Source organism: Pristis pectinata, chromosome 10 (genome assembly GCF_009764475.1).
Source record: "Pristis pectinata isolate sPriPec2 chromosome 10, sPriPec2.1.pri, whole genome shotgun sequence".
Lineage (NCBI taxonomy): Eukaryota > Metazoa > Chordata > Chondrichthyes > Rhinopristiformes > Pristidae > Pristis > Pristis pectinata.
The window spans coordinates 59433366-59455881 of record NC_067414.1 but is presented as its reverse complement, the minus strand read 5'-3'; the positions used below and the strand labels follow the sequence as shown (position 1 = coordinate 59455881).

The 22516-nt window shown below is 40.5% G+C and overlaps 1 protein-coding gene across 19 annotated transcripts in view; it reads right to left on the bottom strand.

The window, feature by feature from the left end:
* Nucleotides 1-22516, bottom strand: part of dtnba (dystrobrevin, beta a) — a 397891-nt gene that overhangs the window by 313961 nt on the left and 61414 nt on the right. For 9 of the 19 annotated variants that reach the window (XM_052024089.1, XM_052024085.1, XM_052024090.1 and 6 more), the window contains exons 1-2: nucleotides 5232-5743; nucleotides 279-375 (exon numbers count right to left, since the gene is read on the bottom strand). The exons of 2 other annotated variants lie outside the window; for them this stretch is intronic. The gene's annotated coding sequence lies outside the window, so the exon portion shown is untranslated. Of the gene's footprint in view, nucleotides 1-278; nucleotides 376-5231; nucleotides 5754-22516 lie in introns of those variants that run through there. 8 more of the 19 variants (XM_052024099.1, XM_052024088.1, XM_052024087.1 and 5 more) reach the window with 4 other exon arrangements.

Sequence of the window (22516 nt, the reverse complement as noted above, 5' to 3'; positions counted from 1 at the left end):
GTATTCCAGACTAGGTGCAACTGCTATAATTTGTAAATTTCTTTAGAAATATTTAACTTGTAACCAGTGACAAAACAAACTTTCAGCAGGAAAACTTAAGAGTAGCTTGCAAAAAATATCTTACAATTTTCAAAACGTATATTTTTCTTTGTATGTGAAAACTAAGCTGCTCAGAAGCAACCCAGGTGAGCTGAATGCAACTTCACAGCTTAATATGGTCCCAAGAGAGGAAATGAGTCATTGTTTGTGTTTCAAGGCATTCAAAACTTTACCCCCACCTTTCTGTAACCTGGGTTCTGTCTTGTCCTAGGAGCTTTGGTCTTTTATCCTGGTTTTTCAACTTTGACAGGTTTCAATTTTTGATAATGGGAATGTCTAGAAATAAAAATGTGTCAATTAAGATCACATTTATAGAACAGAATAGAATTTCATCTTAAGTACTGCAATTTTCAAATGGTATAAAATGAACACATATATAATGTTTTACAATTCAACTGAAATAAATTACATTTATTCTACAAATTGAGTGAGTTAATCCTATATTTCACATTATCACAGTTGATTTTAAAGTAGCATCCATCACGCTCTCGTAAATTCATGATCACCTATTCATAAAGTGCGCTCTAAACTGGTTACATATATGTAAAAGATTTCTAATCTTTCTGCACAAGACTTTCCTCAAAGACAATGCATCAGTAAGAAGCCATACAATTCCACCTATTGCATTTGTTTCTTTTCCTGAAGATTGCATTGACAATCTTCCAAGTCTATGCACTCTCCTGACCGAATAGTCTTAAAATCCAGGTTGTATGAGTACCAAAAAAGACCAAACTAGGCTATTAAACACTTTACCTGTATTATGTTGTTATTTTAAACATGCATTTTAAAATAACATACAATTAACTTTTGATGTCACCTCCCAATTTTGGTGAAAGATGCTGCAGTGGGATTTGGTATGCCCAATTTACAAAATGGAAAACCCATCAGAATTCCTGGAATTGCAATTTATTTCTCTAGCTTGGTCTTTTATCTTGGTTTAAGTGTTTGAGCAAATGAAGCCAAATGGCAATCATTGCCCAGGCACAGTGCAATCTTGGACTCTATCCTGATGTACTTAAGAAAAAGAAATTTCTTGTTTAGTGACCTAAAACTTTATCCTTTTCTAAATGCCACTTGAATTAAATGGAAACTGCAGTGTGAAGTGTTTAAGGAAGAATTTTGTCCTAACTAATGTTAATTCACATAAATTACTGCAGCTCATGTCACTTCCATTTCTTTTGGAGAAGTCCCATAATGTCCCAGGAGCCTACTTTTGCCAATCATAAAATATCCAAGGATGGCATTAATTTGGTCTTTACATTCCTTTACTTGCCTGAATTTGATAGTCACATCCTCTCTCTGATTCTTAGCCTTCATCATGATCAAACAAATATATAATAAGAGTATTTCAATACCTTAACTACTTTTAGACCAATTTTTTTTCCAAGGGACTTTTAGTTTTGGCATCTAACTTTCACATTGTTGGGGGTGTTGCAATAAATTCCACCACATAGCTCATAAACATTCTTCAAGTTCTATATAATTCTAAAGTATTAACTGGTTGGGTGCCTTGGCAATCAAAGACTATTTTTAATTCTAGCAGTTTTGTTTTACAGACCAGGCTTTCATTTTGTATGACAACATCTATCAAAGGATAGAGCATTTATAAAATTTGGACACAAACTTACAAGCTACAGTTGCTAACACAGCAAGTAGCTGAGACCCACACACCAAATTCTTTTGGTGATTCAGCCAAATCATCTAATCCTAGTTCTAGCAACAAAGATGTTTCTGTGGCCTTCAGTGTACCTGATTTAGGAAAAGGAAAATCCATCAGAGTTCCTAGTGCACGAGTGTAATTTATTCCTCAGGCTTGGCCTTTTATCTCGGTTTAAATGTTTGAATAAATCAAGCCAGATGACAGTCATGGCCCAAAATCATCTTATTTTGACAATATTTTTAAAGCCAGACACCAAAAATGGAAAAAGAATGTCAAATCATCAGAAAAACACCACACTGAAGTCGTTGGATTTTTTTATTAAAATGGGACCAGGACGGGTGATGAGTCCCACCTAGCACGCCACATTCTATTGTTCTGATGCTACCAAGAATGTGGAACTTCCATCTGAAAACATTTCTCCAGAGCTGCAAGACAAAGCTGCACTTCCTATGAAGGAGGAACACTGTACTAATTATGAAATAGAAGAAAAAAAGATGGAAAAACTCAGCAGGTCAAGTAGCATCTGTAGAAAGAAAAAGGTCTGCCACACCTTGCCAGAATTGGGAAAGCGAATGACACCAGTTAGTTTTCAGTGGGCAAAAACGTGCAGGAGGGACTTGTAGAACAATGGGAACGTCTGTGTTAGGACGAATGAAAGTGGTTTAATGGCTGTGGTTTCAGCATTATTTATTAAAGCTGTTTCTTGTGTGATTTTCTTTGACCTGAGTTGGCTCCAAATTTTCAAGTGCCTTGTGCCAAACTGTAACAAATTTGTTTTTTTTTTGCGAGAGCTGATGCATTTTCCCAAATGGAAACCTATCTAAAGCCTTGGTTAGAAGCAGAGGAGAATATTCAATAGAATTAAAGATTGTCACGCTACACAAAGGACTGGTTAAGCTGCACCACTTGCTAATCATCTCATATCAACAGATACTGTCATAAGTGAGTACATTGTACTCTGATGAACAATTTATGCCAATGAAGAGGTCTCTTTCTACAAGAAGATGGGACAGTAAATCCAATTACATCATCAAGATAAATGAACGCATAATTAATAAAAAGGTGTATACTTCCTCAGAAACAGCTCAGTCACAGCATATCATGTTTTTGGAAGTGGGTGGGTGGCTTGCCAGACATGATTACTGAAAGCCTAATGCACCTGCCAATAAATGAGCAACTATCTTACGCTAGCCTGGGTCAGCAAAGAGCCACATGCAGACACTAACAAACCAGAATATGTTATGAAGAGTTTCTGCTGCTACCAGTTGGTACAGGGTAACATTGCCATCAACTGTATTGACCTGAAACTTGACTCTGTATCTTTGTATATCTTCTGCAATGTCAAATGCCCAATTGAGCAGAAGACCTTCACTTTGACTGAGCAAAACAGGTCATGAGTTGAATTGCTCCATCATTTGTCTTCAAACACAAGGCTGTGCCTTTGATTTACTGCTTTTTCTTTTTGTCTAATCACCTCCAACCTTGGCAAAGTCTACAATTACCTCTGGGTGCATGGAATAACTTAGTAACACCCATCCCTTTCAGTTTCATTTGCATACAATTTTACACTCCTCTCATAATTTCACTATCCACACATCCACATGTGCACCTGTTGCTGGAACAACAAGATGCCCTGGGTTGGTTCTCCTGTTGTCTCCCTGTAATGCAGTAATGGGCATTCAAACATCAATAAAAGGAAAATTACACCAATAAGCAATTTAAAAAAAAATCAGACAAATGTTATGGCTATTTAAACTGCCCAATACAAGACAGAGGCAATATTAGCGATTTAATACCCAAATGTGGCCTACATTTTGTGGTTTAAAAATTGGGATTTATATTACACAGCGTCATGTTTTGTTCATCCCTCACAGCTTCAGGTGGCATTGTTCTCATTAACCCAACTGTGCCTATTTACACAATGACGTGCAATCACCTGCCCTTGTTCACATGAAAACACAGTGATGATTGCTTGCAACAGATATCGTACAGTATCAAGAAGTCTACATACCACACAAAGGTTCAATGTAACTGTAGAATAACTGTGGAGTCATAAATAAACTTTAAAAATAATTAACAGGTATAATCTGCTCCTCAAATGTAAGCCTCCATGTCTAAACCTCAGCCTCTGGATACTGTAATCTGTGTCAAATAAAGAACACAGTTTCCATGATCATAATTTGTTTCTGTTTCAAGAGTCACTGGTACACATCAACCAGAATGTTTGTCTTTGGTCTGAATTCAAGCTCAGTGCTGTAATTATGCAAGATTCTAATTGAAAGTGTTGCACGCACCAAGCTAAACGTGCACAGGTTCAAACAAACATGCTCCAGAAGGAGCAAATTGTATCAATGCAGCTTGGGCAAAGACGAAACAAACCACTGTTTTACAACCCTGATTCACCTATTGTAATTAAATCCATGAAAGGAATCTGCCACCCACAAAATAACATAACCTAACTCTTTCCAAAATACCTGATGCCATCAAGAAGATTTAAAATGGATGCAAAACTTGAAATGAGATTTAAAACACATAGTTTTGCACAGTGAAGCCACGGAAGAGTTAAAAGTTGAATTGAAGTCAGCACATTGCCCCTTAAATCCAGCCACTTTTAATTAATAAAATACTGAAACTATAGTACACATTGTGCTGCATTGTGTATAACCTGTCATTATATAAAGAGTCCGGGAGTGTAATTTGATAGAGCTGTCTTAAGAAAAATACATGTTCGTGCAGCTGGATCAAGTTGTTGTGAAAAATGCCACTCCAGCCGATGTTTCCCTTCTTCAGAAAGAATTTACTTCACGTACGTAGTTTGTGAAACTAATAAAAGTGGGAAAATCTAGGTGCATTTCAAGTAACAAAGCGACTGCACAGAAAAAGAGTTTTTAAACTGCAAAGCTGTTATGTAATTGCTTTAATAGTAAGACATTTCTTAACTATGGAAGGAAAAAAAATACAAATGACCCCAACCGAAAAACATTAACCTCCCGGATACCAAACCGTTAAAAGGTACCCCACTCGGCTTTAGTATGGAAATAATGACAGGTCCACAGATCGAGGAAGGAGACTCAACATCAAAAACCAAGCCTTAAGTTACTGTCCAGTGAAATAGCAAAACATAAAACAAAAATCCAACCTGATATTTCTCTCGAAAGAAACAAATTCAGCAATGAATTCTGAAGTAGGCATGATTTTCGGAGTTCAAACCCCCGCTTCAAAGATTGACCGGAAAACGCGAGCGAACGAAACTGCTACACCTAATGTTTTTTTTCCACACCTCAACATCCGAGTGAACGGAGCCCCATTTTCCCAAGCAAGAAAAGAATTTTATTTCTGCAAGTATGTAAATCTGTCTGACAACATTTCCCCTCCTGTACCGCGAGCATTAGCTTGAATGACTACATTCTACGCCGATCAACGATGGGGAAAGGAAGAAGGAGCGTGTAAGATATTTGTGCACACTGCTTACCTACATGCACAAAGTAGCAGGACCAACACATCAGGCAAAAACTCCACAACCGCATAAAGCCCCGTCGGAGAACGTGCGCGGCGTGCTTTTATGTGTGCGAGCGTTGCATCCTGTACATCCAAACGGCTGCAGCCGGGAATTTCATGCCTTTCGCACGCTATCCCTTTTGTTGATGGATCGTTCCGTCTTGCCTATACAATACGTCTTTCTGGGTGGGATGTCACTGTTATTTATTCCGTGTATTCCCCGGTTATCAGATTCACTCGCGTTGGGGATGACTGTGCAGCCTTTTGCAACTGACCTGCAAAGCACCAAAACAAGCCAGCCTGTCCAGCAATCTTCTACATTCCTGCCAGGTCACTGTGCCGATGTCCACGCTATTGCTTCCTGCCCGCACCGTCCAGCACTTCTTCCTGATAGTTCATTCCTTCGACAGTTAACAAACCAGCTGCTTCAAACGCCTCCGCCACAGACCGACTCCACAGCCGTTCACTGGCACGAACAGATCACAGCCATTACCATGTACAGTCCATGACCCGAAGGGTACGTCATGCTGCTGATGGGCCGAGCTAGGAGCTCCCTGTCAAATGACAGCGGCGAGGTAGCTGCCAGTCACACATCAGGCGTGCAGCAGACACGCTGAAAGATGCGAGAGGAAAAGAAAGAGGAAGCTATTACTTCCTCTCTTTCTCTAACAAAACCATTGCATTAGATAGTTTTTTTTTCCGTGGGAGAGCATGAAAACGACTCATTGTTTGAGCTGACACGCGCTCCTCCTATTTTGGCGAGAAGACGTCAACTGGTTTGAAATGGTTACATATTTAATTTGAACTAGTGCATCGCATTCTATAAGGCAGTATATCCCTTTAAAGTTACATGAAAATGAATTCACGTGAAACATAAGCATAATTATGACATGGGATACGAGAAAAATTAAAGGGAGAAGATCATATTGAAATAAATTGTTCTACAAGTTTAATTTAAGTAGAACGTTTTATCCAAATTAAATATAACTAAATGAAGATGTTCAGATATAGATGATCTGTAATAATTGTTAACCTGCTAGCTAGACTTTTAACAATCCAATTGTAAGCAACTTCTTAAACTCTAATTGTGGAAACATGGCAAAAGTCTTTTTTTTAAAAAGATTGCAGTCTACACGTTTCTAACATTCTGACATGACCCAAGGCTACTTGCAGGTATCTCATCAAACAAAGTTCTGAAAAAAAATTAACACAGGTATAGGGAGATTAGAAGAAATGGCTGAAATGTGGGTCAGAGGTAGGTTTGAAGGAGTGTTTTAAGAGGGAAGGCAGAGAGTGCAAGATTTGGGAAAGGAATTGCAGATCTTTTGTGCTAAGCAACAGAAAGCAATCCCTTCCAAACAAAAACAATAAAATTACTGAATAACTTCCCAGCAGTTCGGCAACTGAAACTTAATTGTTGTAAGAAACCCACAGGAACAGCATTCACTTAGCAATTTGACAAATGACAGACGAATATCTGTTCCCAAAAAATATAGAATCCTTAACAAAGTATTGTATTATCCAAATTATAAGAGAAAGAAATAAATTACATTTCTGTTGTTCATGCACAACCTCACCCCATTCTTACATACCTTATGGTCCATGATGTAGTTTCGAAAAACAATAACAGTTGCAATGAACAATGCATTCAATAGGATCTTAGAAACAAAATAAATTATCTGGCTGCATAATCTTTCTTACTTGAAAGATGTTAAAGGGGATAAATAAAAACCAAATGTCCTGACAAAGATTTTTGACCTGAAACGTCATGTCTGTTCCTCTTCCCACAGATGCGGCCTGACCTGCTGAGTATTTCCAACATATTCTGTTTTTATATTAAAGGGGGTAAATATCGGGCAGTGCATTAACTCCTACGTCCATTTTCAAATTATCTCCTCTTTGACCACGGGTGAGGTCCCGGAGGACTAGCGAGTGGCTAACGTTGTTCCTCTAACTAAGAAAGGAACAAGGGAAAATCCGGGGAACTATAGACCAGTAAGTCTCACGTCAGTTGTAGGGAAATTGCTGGAGAAAATTCTTAGAGATAGGATATACAAGCACCTGGAATCCAATGGCTCGATTAGGGAAAGCCAGCATGGCTTTGTGAGAAGCAAGTCATGCCTTACTAACCTGGTTGAGTTTTTTGACAAGGTGACGAGAGAGACTGATGAAGGTAGAGCTGTGGATGTCATCTATATGGACTTCAGTAAGGCATTTGACAAGGTCCCACATAATAGGTTAATCAAGAAAGTTCAGATGCATGGGGTCAGTGGAGAATTGGCTGCGTGGATCCAGAACTGGCTTGCCCATAGAAGATGTTGAAGGTGGTGGTTGAAGGGACTTTTTTGGGCTGGAGGCCTGTAAGTAGTGGTGTTCCACAGGGATCTGTACTGGGACCTCTGCTCTTTGTGATGTACATAAATAACCTGGATGAGTATGTTGATGGGTGGTTAGTAAGTTTGCAGACGATACCAAGATTGGTGGAGTTGTGAACAGTGTGGAAGACTGGCGATGGATACAGCGTAATATAGATCAGTTGCAAATGTGGGCAGAGAAATGGCAGATGGAGTTTAACCTGGATAAATGTGAGGTGTTGCACCTTGGCAGGACTAATGTCAAGAGGCAGTACACTCCTAAGGGCAAGGCCCTTAACAGTGTTGAAGAGCAGAGAGACCTTGGGGTGCAAGTCCATGGCTCACAGAAAGTAGCAACACAGGTAGATATAGGGTGGTTAAGAAGGCTTATGGAATGCTTTATTTCATTAATCGAGGTATTGAGTATGGAAGTCAAGAAGTTATGATGCATCTCTATAGAACTCTGGTTAGGCCGCATTTAGAGTATTATGTGCGATTCTGGTCACCTCATTATAGGAAGGATGTCAAGGCTTTTGAGAGGCTGCAGAGGAGGTTTACTGGGATGCTGCCTGGATTAGAGGGCATGTACTATCAGGGGAGGCTGGACAAACTTGGGCTCTTTTCTCTGGAGCGGCGGAGGTTGAGGGTTGATCTGTTGGAAGTGTATAAAATTATGAGGGGCATAGATTCCCCATTATTGAGCGATCCAATACCAGAGGGCAAGCATTTAAGGTGAGAGGGGGTAGGTTCAGAAGAGACACGAGGGGTAAGTTTTATTTTGCTGAGTGGTGGATCCCTGGAATGTGTTGCCTGATAGGGTGATGGAGGCAAATTCACTGGGGGCTTTTAAGAGGGGGTTGGATGGGCACATGAATGAGAGGAAAATGGAGGGATATGAGCATTCTGGAGGGAGGAGGGATTAGCTATGTTGGCACAACATTGTGGCCTCTTTCCAAAATATTCAAACTGCGCATGTACATATTCACATGCATCTTAACAAAAGGTAATATGAAAAAAAAAATCATCATAAAATCATACAGCATAATTTGGTTCATCAAGTCCATGCAGACCATTGTACCCACCTGTACTAAACTCATTTGGTCCCTTACCTTCTGTGCCTTGGTGATTCATGTGCTTGTCTTGATGCTTCTTAAACATTGTGAGAGTACCTGCCTAAACCACCTTCTCAGCCAGTGCATTCCAGACTCTGACCACTCTGTGTGCAAAATAATTCCCCTTTGATCCCCTCTAAACCTCCTACCTCACACCTTATACCAATGCCCTTTTGGTTTGGACACATCCTCAAAGGGAAGAAGATTCTTACTGTCTACCCAGTCTATCCCCCCATCCCCATAGTTTTGCTTACCTCCGTCAAGTCACACCTCAGCCTCCTCCACTGCAGGGGAAACAAACCCAACCTGTCCAATCTCTTCTTAAAACTGAAATACTGCAACGCAGGTCAACATCTTGGTGAATTTCCTCTGCACCCTTTCCATCATAATCACACCTTTCCAACAGTGTGATGACCAGAACTGCACACAATACTCCAGGTCTGCACTAACCAATGTTTTAAAATGTTGATCTTGTGACTCCTGTAACTAAATGACAATGTGCTGCTTAGGCAACTGTAATAAATACAACAGGAAATTAAACTACTCATGAAGTTGGATCTTTTTCAGAACAGATTAGAATTTCTCCCTCTGGTTGGAGGATAAGCATTAATTATGGGCTGAATTGCCTTTATCAGTTACAAGGTAATAACACCACCTTGCAAACATCACTTAGATTCCTTACAGCAGGACACTAGGAAGAGTGTCTGGATGCGAAAAGCACAGCGCAGATCTTCATGACTTGTTCCATTGTGCTGGGATTTCTGGTTTCTCTGATCCAAGCAACTTCACTGGAAAGAATAATGCAGGATAACTATAGATTTGATCCCACTGCATACTAAAAGACTTAATAGTATTTTCTGACAAATTGACATTTTTAGCTATTTTATGTGGGTGTGGAAATTGCAGCATTGAATCAGTCACATCCCACATCCCAGTCTGACTAAGCTGCATTATTCATCCTGTCAAAGACCACACCACCCACAAAAAGGTGATCAAGTGGTGAACCAACAAATATAGGCTCCGTTCTGCCATTTATGCCACTGTTGAAGTCCAAAGTATACTCCAGATGTTATAAGTTACCCTTTCTCCTCTTAAAAAGGAGTCTGGTCCACTGAGCTCGTGTACTTGGGCAATAAGGAAGATTTAATATGGATTATCTCACTACTGGGTATTCTAACTTCATCCAAAAGGTTCAATTACAAAACACAGCAAATGCTTTAACACCAGGAACCTGGAAAGTCACTACATACCAAGATTTAAACTTAACCCACATAAATGAGATAATATAATTTGAAGTTCAGAAAAGCCTAAGGCAAACCTTCAATATGGATTCATGTGAAAAGATTTCATTATTTAACAAACTGCAGTAAAACTCTGATAAACTGCTATCTGACCATTGGGAAATCCCGATGGTTTGGCATCTGGCTCACCAGATAATGTTTGCCACATTCCCTCCCTACTCACCAGGGCCCCAGTTCCCATGCTCTCTTCCGACTAACTGTGGCATCAGTTCCCGTGCTCTCTTTCAACTTAACCAAGCCCCATTTCCGATGTTCCTTTTAAACTTACCTGGTTCACTCAGTAATTTATTGTGTGACGTCTTAAAAAAATCAAAAATGTGTTGAGATATTCATATTAAATACATGCAATAATCCAGAAAATGTAATGTGAATGCATCTTGTTATCTTTGTATCTGGCAGTTATATAACATAGCACATGAATTACTAATGTTATAAATTGTAGCAGGATTTTGCAAAACTATTGTAAAAAAAAACTGGTAAACAAATAAGGAGATGGCAGCTTTCACAATACATTAGTGAGGGGCACATACTCCTCCATCCTAAAATGGTCTAGCCCCTTATTTCTAGTTAATCAATAATTGTCAGGATATCATTTGATTATGCTACATACTATAATGCTCTACCTCTCACTTAGGGGAGTTACAGATGTACATCTTACAAACAGATAGAACAAGATGAATCATAATCATCATCCAATGTAAGATTCAGGAAGAATATTTATCGAAGTTTGTCCAAGTAGAAAGAACTCTAAAACCAGAATCCACCTTTTAATGTTACACAGAGGATGATAGCTTCTTGCCCGCATCTCCAAGTACATTCGCCCATTCTCCTCCAGGCAATACCAACCACTTCCCCAGGTACCAGCAGCAGCAAATTGCCAGTGCTACCTTCTAGTGCTCTACATGTCTTAACGGCGAATATTTGCAGCCTGCCATTCATTCGGCTGATCCTGACCATGGTTCTATATGTGTGCATTCCCAGGAGAAGTGAATAGATTGCAAATAAAATCAGAACCAATTACTTCCCTCTGCTTACACTGGAGGAGATGATTAACTTTGAGGTTAATGCTATTTTATCACTGAGAATAGCCGACTCAACAAGAGTCTTCCCCATATGCAGAGTTCACCCACAAGAAAAACTCACTGAATCATCACCGAAGCTTAGCTTTCTTTACAGATTATACAATGAAAAAAATAAAAATAAATAATAACTTCTATCAAAAATGACTGATGCTTCATTCCAGGTTGACAGGAACCCCAGTCTTGGGAGTCTTTGACCTAAACAGCACTTATTGTATTACTCTATGAAACAATGAATTTTTGGGGGAAGCTCCACTGTTTAAGTTTCCACAGAAACTCCAAAGATTTGGACCAGGCATAGCTCAGATAATAGCAAATTCACAGCAGCTCCCGGAAAGACGATGGATTTTAGTGCGCAATTACAGATATTTTCATTAATTATAATATGTGTATCTTATTGAGTTAGGAGGTAAGACTGGGCAACCAGATTTGCAGCAAATCCTTATACCACAGAACAGTGGTAAGGGAATTGGTGACATTTGCAAGTGATTTTGAAATGACTGGGCAGTAACACAAGTTATAACAATTTGAAGCTTTAATTGTCTTGTGTCAGACTAGGCAAAAAACAAACTTGACTTTATAGAGCAACGTGTACAACCTCAAGACATTTCTGAGCACTTCACAGTTAATAAATTACTTCTGAAATGCAGTCCCTGGCTTTTGTAAGCAAATGCAGTCAGCAATTGAAGGTAGCATTTCCTTGCATGATGTTCTGCAGCAGTAACACACCATCACATCACTTTGATTAAATAAATGTTCTGTTCTGTTATACAAGACATAAAACTGTACAGAGGCCCAAATGGAGTGGCACAATGGCCTCTGAAATGTCAACAGGTCTGTAGAGCTGCTGTTCATTCCCTTCACTGCGGTTGGCAAATGGTAAAAAATGACTGATGAAGATGCCGGCCCTGCTGAAAACTGCCTGACCCTGCTGATGTCCTCCACAGGATCCAGGAAGGACCTGTATGCATTACAATTGAAGGTAGTGTCACCTTGATATCCACCAGCAATGACATCAGACTGCTTAATTTGCCTGAAAATTTCCATCTGTAAAACATGTAGTTGTGCTTCTGATTCTTTGCTAACTCCGACCTCAAGCGGACATCAGTTGCTAGGTCACTATGCCTGGGCTCTTGAGTGAGATGGGGAGTTTGATAATTGGTGCTGACAGTGAAGTGGTAGCTCTGGAGTCTTTTTCTCATCATTGTTATTCTTTTACACAAAAACAAGTTGCAAGAGATAACAAAAAGAAATTGACATTGCATATTTTACACTGGTTCAATTGTTCACACATTCCCCAACTCAGGCATCCATCACACTTGGGTAAGACTTGCACAATACTGAAGTGATGCATGGAGATTAAATCTTTTGTTTCTGTCTCAACATCCAATAATTCTCCAGTTTACAATTTGAACAAGACCTATGTTCTACAATTTACTGCACTTGATATTGAAACATTCTACAACAATTTAGTAGTAGGAAATCAACCCAGAGAAATCATACCAACTTACAAATTGTCAAAATTACAACTATTCTTCTGCTGTCACCTTAAGGGTGAACAGCAAGTCAGTGCCTTTGTGACAATAGTTAATAGAGGAAGGAAATTTTTTTTACAAAATTAACATTACAGCTGAGAACAAAAAAGATACCACAGAAGAGACTTATCTTTAAACAAGAAGTGTGTGATCTTTGAATTCACAGACTGAAGCCTTCAGGTTCAAAATGTCAAAACCATCTAGTGATGGGTCAGAGAAACAAAGGACTGCAGATGCTGGAATCTAGATGAAAACATGATGATGCTGAAGGACAAGACCAAACGCAGACTAAGTGACCATTTCGCTGAACACCTGCGCTCTGTCCTAACTGCGATCTGCATCTCCTCATTGCCAGTTACTTCAACTCTCCCTCCCACACCATTACTGATATAACAGTCCTCAGCCCCCTCCACTGCCAGGAGAATTCCAAGTGCAAACTGGAGGAACAGCACCTCATTTTCCGTCTTGGAACCTCGCAGCCTAACGGCATGAACATTGAATTCTCCCCACTCTAGGTAACTCCCATCACCCCCCCCCGCCCCCCCACCAAACAATGCTTCTTCTCTTCTTCCCATTCCTGGCCTTTTTCCCCCTCTCTCTCCTTACCTTTGACCCATCCCCCAGTGGATCTGCTCTCCCCTCCTCCCCCGCACCTGCTTATCACTATCTCTTACCTGCATCTACCTATCACCACCTTGTGCCCACCCCGCCTCCCCTCTTTTGTCCAACTATCACTGCTCTGCTTTTCCCTCCTATATATTGGGCTTCCCCATTTCCTATCTTCAGTCCTGAAGAAGGGTCCTGACCCGAAATGTTGACCGCCTGCTTTTCTCCACGGATGCTAACTGGCCTGCTGAGTTCCTCCAGCATCATCGTGTTTTTCATAGTGATGGGTCAGCATGAATTTAAAGCAAAGTAATCACAGTGTAAAAGTTTACAGTGTAAAGTCTATACTTCAAATGAATTTAAACTATTTCCTATTCACCAAACAATCTTGAGCTTGGTTTATCTTGAGCTTGGTTTATCTTGAGCCTTATTGCACACTTGCACTCCCCCCACCCACCTACCCCTAAATGCAAGTGAAATGTCCCTTTAGTCCAAGTTTCTCACCCTGTTAATTCAGAACCCTTTCCAGATCTATTGCTGTATGTATGAACGGCATGTAGTCTTTCATTTCCCAAATTTACATTGTCCCCTTGATGAGATTGAATGCAAAGACCAATGCAAAGTGGTCAGGTTCGTTAATTCTAAGTTCCTGAATTTTATGATTTTTTTTGTGTAGGAAGGATTTTTGTTTCAGATGCAAACATTTTTTTTCGTGCAGCCAGAAGTTTGGCAGAGCTGGGCATCAGTTCTCTGCTGAGCAGGTGCTTCTTTCAGAAATAGATCCATGTGGGGAAGAGGAACAGAAAGGTTTTAAGCCATCGTCCATAGAGCTATCAGTGTCCCAAAACTGAACCATCACTATGTTAAAGCGATACACTGTAAATAAAAGAAAAATACATGCTTACTTGAGAATCATTAATAACTACTAAAAGGTGTGGAGCTGCAAGCAATTATATTTAGTCAGGAGAGAGAATCATAGAATCAAATCATCCAGTCCTTCAAGTCTCAACTGGTATCGTCTCCACTGACAGCTTTGGCTGATCTCACCCTCCCACTCACTCCCAGAACATTTGTCATTCCCTTTTCTTAAAGGAACCAACTATCTTAATTCCTTTGTTAAAGCAAACATAACTTCTGGATTATTTCTGTGACGGTGCTACCGCCAGGCCAGAATCACCACCTACAACACATTTGTAACAAAATAAAAGCTTTTCATTAAATGTTATTGATTAGTTTTAAAAACACACTGTCCACAATTTCCTTCTTTGCTCCACCAATTCAGCAGCGAGTCTAAGATGGTTGTTCTTGCGCAATGGATTGGGGATAGGTTTTTCTGGTTCCTTGACCACTCTTATTCCTGCTGTGAGGGGTGACATTCTACCTGCCCATCATAAAATCATCTTAAGATGAAAGATGAATCATCTAACATATGCCCCCTTTGATTGCAGCACAGAATCACAGGATGCCAAGGAGACTTATTCCAAGCCCTCAAAGCTGCAAAAGCAGCAGAGCCATAATTAATCAAGATCAAAATTAGCCGTACTGGCTTCCCAAATGCTTCAGATATTTTCATTGAAGACACAGAGACCAGCCAATATCCAGTCCCACTGTCTCCTCCAGGAGATGCCCTTGTGGATGTAAATTTATTTAAATAATCTTGTGGTGATAAAATGAATTGGTACCCCATAATGGTGATGGCCAAATGGTTGTTAGACCTGTAAATATTCACTGAAATTAAATGGAAAATATTTTATCATTATTTTACTAGAAGCTGAAAATTAATCAATTTAACGCAAAAATCGGTTCCCAGCTTTGAGAACCTTGACTTCAGAATTTTGATTCATCTACATTGGAGAAGCATGGACACAATGGGGATCTGTAAAATAAATGATTGCCTGGATTGAATTCCTAATGAGAGATGACTCCACTTTAACATCAATGAGGGCCTCAGAGACAAGAGTTTAAATTATGTTACAATAGGAACAGGTTCGAACTTAGGTGGCTTGCACTCCTTTTTCTGTCAGTGATGATCCTCTGATATAGATTGAGACTTGTATATTACAAGTGCTCACCCACTTTCTGACTGGCCAGAGTTGACATCATATAAAGTCAACTGTCTTTATGGATAAAATTCCTTGGTACAAGCAATCTTTTATTTTGCTTGTGATAAGTAATAGGAGTTGGATCATCAGTCAAACCTTTGTCTAACTAAAATACTTGTCTTCTTTCTTGCACATTCTGCAGTAGATGTATAATTTTCAATTATCTAAGTCAGCATCCATCATTAGGCACCACCTCCCACCCCCCCACCCCATCCCCATCATCCGGCCATGCCCTTTTCTCAATGCTGCCTTCAAGCAGGAGGTAGAGGAGCCTGGAGACCCACACCTCAAGGTTCAACAGCTTCTTCCCCACTGCCATTCAATTCTACTACACCGGACTATATTTCTTTTCCTCTCTCTCAACTCACACTGATGTTTGTTCAGTTTATTTTGTCATGCAAGTTATGTATAATTTATGTTAACTTTTGTTTGTAATGTGCCATGTCGTAAAAAACTAATTTTCATAGCATTTATACCTGTTTGTGTATGCCTATGACAATAAATTTGAACTTTACTTGAAAGCGTGTGCAGCTCTTTCAGCCCTTCATCAGTTCTCCTAGTTCCTCCCACTAAAGCGTGATCTTTGTGGTACCATTTAATACAGAGACCCATCAGTAAGCAGAAACTCAATTTCAAATACATCCTTCTATTCTGAGGTTGTGCCCTCTGGTCCGAGACTTTCTACTGGAAACATCCTCTCCACTGGAAACATCTTCTCCACATCCACTCTATCCAGGGCTTTCAATATTCAGTAGGTTTCAATGTGATTTCCCCCCCCCCCCCCCCAATCCTTCTAAACTCCAGTGGGTATAGGCCCAGAACCATCAAATGCTCCTCATACATTAACCCTTTCGTTCCCAGGATCATTCCTGTAAACCTCCTCTGGACCCTCTCCAATGCCAGCACATCCTTCCTTCTATGTGGGGGCCAAAACTGTTCACAATACTCCAAATGTGGTCTGACAAATGCCTTATAAAGCCCCAACAATACATCCTTGCTTTTATATTCCAGTCCTCTTGAAATGAATGCAAACATTGCATTTAAGGGATAAGGTAAGATATCTTTATTCATCACACGTACATTGAAACACACAGTGAAATGCATCTACTTGCACAGAGTGCTCCTGGGGGCAGCCCGCAAGTGTGGCCACGCTTCCGGCACCAACATAGCATACCCATAGCTCCTAACCTGTACATCTTTAGAATGTGGGACGAAACTGGAGCACCTGGAGGAAACCAACGCACACACGGGGAGAACATACAGACTCCATACAGACAGCAGCCGTAATTGAACCCGGGTCACTGCCTCTATAATAGTGTTACGCTAACTGCAACACTTGCCTTCCATACGACCAACTCAACCTGCAAGTTAACCTTCAGGGAATCCTGCACGACAGGCTCCCAATTCCCTTTGCACCTCTGATTTCTGAATTCGTTCCCCATTTAGTACATAGTCCACACCTTTATTCCTTCTACCAAACTGCATGACCATACACTTCCCTACTCTATATTCCATCTACTACTTCTTTGCCCACTCTCCCAACCTGTCCAAGTCCTTCTGCAGACTCCCTGCTTCCTCAAAAATACCTGCCCCGCCACCCATCTTTGGATCATCTGTCAACTTGGCCACAAAGCCAACAATTCTATCACCCAGATCATTAACATATAACATGAGAAGTAGCAGACCCAACACCGAACCCTGCGGAACACCACTTGTCACCGGCAGCCAACCAGAAAAGGCCCTCTTTATTCCCACACTTCGCCTTCTGCCAGTCAGCCAATCTTCAATCCATGCTAGTACCTTTCATGTAATACCATGGGCTCCTATGTTGTTCAGCAGTCTCATGTGCGGCACCTTCTCAAAGGCCTTCTGAAAATCCAAGTAAACAAACATCCACTACTCTCCTTTGCCTATCCTGCCTGTTACTTCCTCAAAGAATTCCAACAGACTTATCAGGCAAGATTTCCCCTTAAGGAAATCATGCTGACTTCAGCCTATTTTATCATGTGCTTCCAAGTACCCCATAACCTTATCCTTAATAATGGACTCTACCATCTTACCAACCACTGAAGTCAGGCTAACTGGCCTATAATTTCCTGTCTTTTGCCTCCTGAAAGAGTGGGATGATATCTGCGATTTTCCAGTCTTCCAGAACTATTCCCGAATCTAGTGATTCTTGGAAGATCACTACTAATGTCTCTTCAATCTCTTCAGCTAGCTCTTTCAGAACCCTGGGGTATAGGCATTCTGGACCAGGTGACTTATCCACCTTCAGACCTTTCAGTTTCCCAAGCACCTTCTCCTTAGTAATAGTGACTACACTCACTTCTGCCCCCTGACTCTTGCAAATTTCTGGTATGTTGCTGGTGTCTTCCACAGTGAAGATTGACACAAAATACTTAGTCAGTTCGTCTGACATTTCTTTGTTCCCCATTACAACCTCTCCGGCATCAGTTTTCCAGCAGTCCAATGTCCACTTTTGCCTCTCCTTTACTCTTTATAGATCTGAAAATACTTTTGGTATCCTCTTATGTTATTGGCTAGCTTAACTTCATATTTCATCTTTTCTCCTCTTATTGCTTTTTTAGTTGCCTTCTGTTGATTTTTAAAAGCTTCCCAATCCTCTAGCTTCCCACTAACTTTTGCAATATTGTATGCCCTCTTTTGCTTTCACACTGTCTTTAACATCCCTTATTAGCCATGGTTGCCTCATCCTCCCTTTAGAATGCTTCTTCTTCCTTGGGACGAACTGATCCGGCACCTTCCAAATTACTCCCAGAAACTCCTGCCGTTGCTGCTCTACCGTCATCCCTGCTAGGGTCCCTTCCAATCAACTTTGGCCAGCTCCTCTCTCATACCTCTGCAGTTCCCTTTACTCAACTTTGACACCGATATATCCGATTTTAGCTTCTCCCTCTGAAGTTGCAGGGTGAATTCTGTCATATGATCACAACCCCCTTAGGGTTCCTTTACCTTGAGCTCCCTAATCAAATCTGGTTCAATGCACAACACCAAATCCAGAATTGCTTTTTCCCCAGTGGGCTCGATCACAAGCTGCTCTAAAAAGCCAGCTCGCAGGCATTCTACAAATTCCTTCTCTTGGGATCCAGTACCAACATGATTTTCACAATCTGCCTGCATATTGAAATCCCCCATGACCACTGTAACAGTGCCCTTTTTACATGCCTTTCCTAACTCCTGTTGTAATTTGTACCCCACATCCTGGCTACTATTTGGGGGCCTGAATATAACTTCCATCAGGGTCTTTTTACCCTTACAGTTTCTTACCTCTGCCCACAAGGATTCCACATCTTCTGATCCTATGTCACTTATTGCTAAGGATTTGATTTCATTTTTTTACCAACAGAGCCACACCACCCCCTCTGCCCACCTGCCTGTCTTTTCAATAGGATGTGTATCCTTGGATGTTTTGCTCCCAGCTGTGATCTCCTTTCAACCACGACTCTGTGATGCCCACAACGTCATACCTGCCAATTTCTTGCTGTACTATGAGCTCATCTACCTTATTTCATGTACTGTGTGCATTTAAATCTAACACCTTGAGTCATGTATTCACCACCCTTCCACTCAACTTTGTCTCCATGTTGCCTGAAGTTGAATTCTTGTCCCTTTCTAAACTGTCTTATTCTTTATTCTGGAGACTTCAGTAACCTCTCCTGCACTCTCCTTCCCTTTTACTTTATCCATACTCTTCCAATCTGTTGAACCCACCGCCCCACCACTATTTAACTTAAAGCCCTATCCTTGAATATACTCAGTAACTAGGTTTCAACACCCCTCCCAAGCAGAAAATTCCAAAGATTCATCACCATCTGGCTAAAGAAATTTCTTCTGCCTTAATGGCTGACCCCAATTTTGAGATTGTGACACCCTGGTTCTAGTCATCCCAACAAGGGAAAACATCTCTGCATCTGCTCTGTTAGACATTATTTTTAAATGTTTCATTAAATTAAATTAAAAGAAAGAATTTTTCATGTTTCAATGAGATCATCTCTCATTCTTCCTAACTCTGCAAAGTACAAGCCCAGACTGTTTAGGAGCTCAACAAAGGAATCAACCTTTGTGGAGCTCCCTTTACCCTAAGTATATCGCCCCTCGGGTGGGTAGCCAAGAACTGTACAGAATATTCCAGGCAGAATTTCACAAGGAGTCTATATAATTTCAGCAAGGTATGTTTACTCATGTACTCAAGCCTATGTGCGATAAAGTCAACAAAACCTTTCACCTTTCCAATTGTTTGTTGAACCTACACATTACCTTCCAGCTATTCATGTACAAGAACACCCAAGTCCCTTCAAACACCACTACCTTTCAATCTGTCACTATTTAAAAAAAATCTCTGCTGGAACATAGAACACTACAGCACAGGAGCAGACCCTTCGGCCCACAATGTTGTGCGGAACTAATTAAATTAGTAATCAAATGCCCAACGAAACTAATTCCTTCTACCTACACCACATCCATATCCCTCCATTTCTTGCACATTCATATGCCTCTTGAACACCTCTATTTTGTTTGTCTCCACCCCCACCCCAGGCAACTCATTCCAAGCACCCACCACTCTCAGTGTAAAAAAACTTGCCCCGTACATCTCCTTCGAACTTACCCCCTCTGGTATTAACCATTTCAACCCTGGGAAAAAGATACCAGCTGTATTCTATCTATACCTCTCATAATCTTATAAACCTCTATCAGATCTTCCCTCAGTCTCTGCCGCTCCAGAGAAAACAACCCAAGTATGCCCAACATCTCCTTATAGCACATGCCCTCTAATCCAGGCAGCATATGATAAACCTCTTCTGCAACTTCTCTAAAGCCTCCACATCCTTCCTGTAATGGGATGACCAGAGTTGAATGCAACACTCCAGATGCTGCCTAACTAGAGTTTTATAACGTTGCAATGTCACTTCCTGACTCTTGAACTCAATGCCTTGACTAATAAAGGCAAGCATGCCATACGCCTTCTTTACCACCCCGTCAAACTGTGTAGCCACTTTCAGGCAACTATGGACTTGGACCCCAGGACCCCTCTGCACATCAACACTGTTAAAGGCCTTGCTTTTCTTTACATATTTTTTTCCAGAAACATAGATAACTTTATGCACACATACTGTACATACAAAATCTAAATTTATTTCTGAATCATTTCTCACCATCATTTCTAAGGATAGTTATTTTCAAGTTCTAAATATAATTTTTAGTTTAATGTAATAATTTACCACATTAATCTCTCAAAATTCCAGGCACAACAACTCATCACACCAGCCGCTGAACCAAGTACCAACCCCCCTTCACCTATTGTGATCATCAAACAAAAAAAATCTGGAAATTCACATTTCCACCCTGATTAAGCTGCAGCAGTTCAAAAGGCATACAACAAAAACTTGAAGTTAGATAAAACTTTTAATAGAGTAAAATCTCACAAGCACTTTAACAATAAACAAGTCTGAATCTCCTGTGAAATGCACCAGTATTTACTGCTGTGAACCATGTTCAGGACTCAGATGAACATCCAAATTATGAGGAAGCCACTCAGCCCCACAAGACCGTTCCACTATTTAGTACGGTCATGACTGATTTGACTGTAACCTCCCATTTCTATCGGCCCATTGTAACCTATCCCCCCCTTGTTGATCATGCATTTATCTACCTCTGCTTTTAAAAAATTCAAAGCCTCTGCTTCCACTCCCCTTTGGAAAAAGTAGTTCCAAAGACTCACGACCCTCAGGGAAAATACTTCACACGTCTTCAATGGGCTATCCTTTAGTTTATTTTGTGACACCTGGTTCAAGATTTTCCCATGCCAGCTCTGCCCATGTGTTTGCATTCAAGTCCAAAAAAAAATCACTGTGTCAAATGGAAAATGAACATGTTCCTGAATCAGCTTAAAACATACACTGAGGCATCCTTCATTGCACTGTACTTATTTCTGGAGCAGTGCCTTTGTTCCTTAAGAATCGTCCAGATATATCCAAGAACCAGATAAGATATCTTTATTCGTCACATGTACATCGAAACACACAGTGAAATACATATTTTGTGTAGAGTGTTTTGGGTCAGCCTGCAAATGTCGTCATGTTTCCGGCGCCAACATAGCCTGCCCACAACTTTCTAAACTGCACGTCTTTGGAATATGGGAGGAAACCGTAGCACCCGGAGGAAACCCACACAGACACGGGGAGAACGTACAAACTATTTGGTGAAACCATTTGGTGTTGGTTACTGTTTGGTTTGGCTTAACCATTATGTTCTGATGCGAGGTCGATGACGTGATACAGTATTGTATTTCTCTTTCCACAGATACTGCACAAGATGCTGAATATTCATGCATTGTCTGTTTCCATAAAATACAGTCGTAATTTATTCTGCATGCTGCTATTTCACTTATTTACAAAGAGTGTTTAGTCAAACATGATCATCCATGTCAAATGGTAGTTGTACTGAGTCCAGAATTAGTAATTAGTATTGGAAACCATAAAGAACCCACAAAGGTTTGCAAGTTTCCATTCATTCTGTCGTCAACCTCTACAATCCAACAGGAAAAATTCTAAATAATGGAGTTTTATAAAATCTGATGCTTTGTCAAAGAATAATATTTGACGTATGGAAATGAAAGGAAATGGAAACTGGGTGCTTTCTTTTAAGATTATAAATAAAAACAACGTTTTATATTTAATGCTTCCATTGCAGAGCTTTACAGGCTAGCCCGAAAATCTCTGAACCAGAATGCAAAAGATAATAATTTACCAAATCAGACTGCCAGGTTGGATTACTGAACAAAAACATTAAAAACTTAAAATGTTGGAACAAGGTACATTCAAGTGACAATGAAAGTCTTTCTTCTATTAAAAAAAGACAAAGACAAAAGATGGTTGAGGTGATAACAAGCTTGACCAAACATAATAATATATTTGTTACCCTATGTCTGTGATCAACTTATGACTCAGTTATTTTGAGAAGATCAAAGATGGTCTGCACGAATTGTCTGGCTCAGGCTTTCTATCCTGGTTGCAAAAAATAGAAGGGCATAGCGGCCCAGACCCGCAGGACTCGAACCGCCATCGGCGGGCGCATGCGCGGGAGTGCGACGCGAACTAACTGCGACACGGACTAACCACGGGGCGGGCCTTCCGGCGGGGACAACATGTC